This window comes from Penaeus japonicus, unplaced genomic scaffold (assembly GCF_977035675.1).
Source record: "Penaeus japonicus unplaced genomic scaffold, GWHDUDI00000001_assembly GWHDUDI00000004, whole genome shotgun sequence".
NCBI lineage: Eukaryota > Metazoa > Arthropoda > Malacostraca > Decapoda > Penaeidae > Penaeus > Penaeus japonicus.
The window spans coordinates 1,604,330-1,606,829 of record NW_028234406.1 but is presented as its reverse complement, the minus strand read 5'-3'; the positions used below and the strand labels follow the sequence as shown (position 1 = coordinate 1,606,829).

The window sequence follows — 2,500 nt, the reverse complement described above, 5'->3', positions numbered from 1 at the left end:
CCCGTTGCTATAACTCTTCAGTTCACTTGGTTAATGGAAGCTTTACTAAGCATGTGGATGTGGAATTCCCTTTGGTTACGCTATGAAGAATAAGAATAAAGGCTCTGTTTGCACGATGAATTGCAGGATGCAACTGCTAAGATCTTGCAAGAAATTAGCCATGATACTTTAGATCTCTATTTCCACTGGAAGGCGGATGACTGACCGGCAAAAAGAGCTTGTTAACACCTTAAATAAGTCAAGCGTTGTCCTAAGCACTCAAGGATTCTGGATTCTGGATTCAGGATTCTGGAATTCTGGATTCTTTCGCGTCCGTATCTCCGAAACTGTATCTCCATGTCATCGGTACTCAAGATCGGCAACAACTCGTAATCGAAAATGATAAGAGAGAGAGAGAGAAAGAGAGAGAGAGAGAGAGAGAAAGAAAGAGAGAGAGAAAGAAAGAGATAGAGAGAGAGAGATAGAGAAAGAGAGATAGAGAAAGAGAGAGAGAGAAAAAAAGAGAGAGAGATAGAGAAAGAGAGAGAGAGAAAAAGAGAGAGAGATAGAGAAAGAGAGAGAGAAAAAAAAAGAGAGAGAGATAGAGAAAGAGAGAGAGAGAAAATAAAAGAGAGATAGATAGAGAAAGAGAGAGAGAGAAAGAAAGATAGAGAGAGAGAAAGAAAGAGAGAGAGAAGAGAGAGAAGAAAGAAAGAGAGATAGAGAGAAGGAAAAAGAGAGAGAAAAGAACCCATATAATCACCTGAACGAACTGTCGCCTGTCATTCTCGCTTCTCCGATCCGCTCCGCCATGGCTGAGAGGGACCCGACCATCTAGCCTTCAGACTACTTCTCTCTACGGAATAGCCTATGGACTACCGGTCGCTGAGAGTAGTCGCATAAGAACGGGATTCAATGAGCGTAGTAGTGAGGCTTATAATTTGATATGTTTGTTGATATGAAGTAATGGATAAAGGCGCTAGGTATGAATATTGGGAAAGGGTTGAAGGATTTATTTTCTTTTGCTGATTAGAAATAAAGTAGTTAGTTGTAATAGCGATAGTCGTGATAGTAGTAATAGTAATATTATGGTCATTATTGATATGAGTATCATGATCATTATTAATATGAGTATCATCGTTATTATTATTCCTGTATCATAATTTTCATTATCATTATTAACATAGTCTTACAGACTATCTATAACACGTCTTCCTCTTTTTTTCCCCGGTTGGCTAAATACAAAGAAAGATATTCATAAGTACATATCTCATAAAATCAGGGGAAAGAGAAAATCCATCATTCTCTTTTTTCCCGGGAAGTAATCTGAAGTTTAGTCTGAAGTTCTTTACTCTTAAAGGGACTTCTATTCCCCCCTCTTCTTTTCTCTCTCTCTCTCTCTCTCTCTCTCTCTCTCTCTCTCTCTCTCTCTCTCTCTCTCTCTCTCTCTCTCTCTCTCTCTCTCTCTCTCTCTCTCTCTCTCTCTCTCTCTCTCTCTCTCTCTCTCTCTCTCTCTCTCTTTCTCTCTCTTTTTTTTTTCTCTCTCTCCCTCTCTCTCTTTTTTTTTTCTTTTTTTTGCCCAATTACATCGAAATTTTCCGGCCATTCTGAAGGCATTGTTGGTTCCGCCCGACTTGGCCTATAGGATCATTATTCACGAAATGGCAACCCCCTCTCAGCTGTAATGGCGGTGAATTATTGGCAGTATAATGGGGCTGGAGATGAGGGGGGGGGAGGAAGGAGAGGAGGGATAGAGGTTAAAGTCGGAAGGAAGGGGAGAAAGAAAACAGAAGAAGGAAATGAAGAGGAGGAAAAGGGGTGAAAGCTTAAGAATTTAAAGAACGAAAGAAAGAAAGCATAAGAAGAAAAGGAAGGATAAGAATTCCTTCTTCCTTCATTTCCTCTCTTCTTACTCTTTCTTTCTTTCTTGTCCATTCATTTCTTATTTATCTTCTCTCCTTTTTTTTCTTCTTTTTCCCTTACACCCTATTTTCGACTTCTATCCCCTCTACACACCTTTCCTTCTTTCTTCATAACCTCCTTCACCTCTTTCCTAACTCCTCCCCCCCTCCCCCCTATTCTCCCTCCCCTCTTCTTCACTCAGGCTTCTTCCTTCTCCTCCCCTCCCTTCTCCCTTTTCCCTTCCTCCCCCCCTTCTCCTTCCCCCTCGCTCCCCCCCCCTCCCTTCTCCCTTTGCCATTCCTTTTTACATATACACCACTCCCTCCTTTCACTTCTGTCTCCCTCTCACTTCATTCCCTCCCCTCTTTCCCTTCTCTCTCTCTCTGTTTTTATATCTATCTATCTATGTGTATATATATTTATCTCTCTCTCTTTCTCTCTCTCTCTCTCTCTCTCTCTCTCTATATATATATATATATATATATATATATATATATATATATATATATATATATATATACATATATATATTTCTCTCTCTCTCTCTCTCTCTCTCTCTCTCTCTCTCTCTCTCTCTCTCTCTATATATATATATATATATATATATATATATATATAT

At 39.6% G+C, this 2,500-nt stretch overlaps 1 protein-coding gene across 4 annotated transcripts in view; it reads left to right on the top strand.

Moving 5' to 3' along the window:
* Positions 1-2,500, top strand: part of LOC122252678 (otoferlin) — a 390,650-nt gene that overhangs the window by 347,949 nt on the left and 40,201 nt on the right. The gene's annotated exons all lie outside the window — the stretch shown is intronic.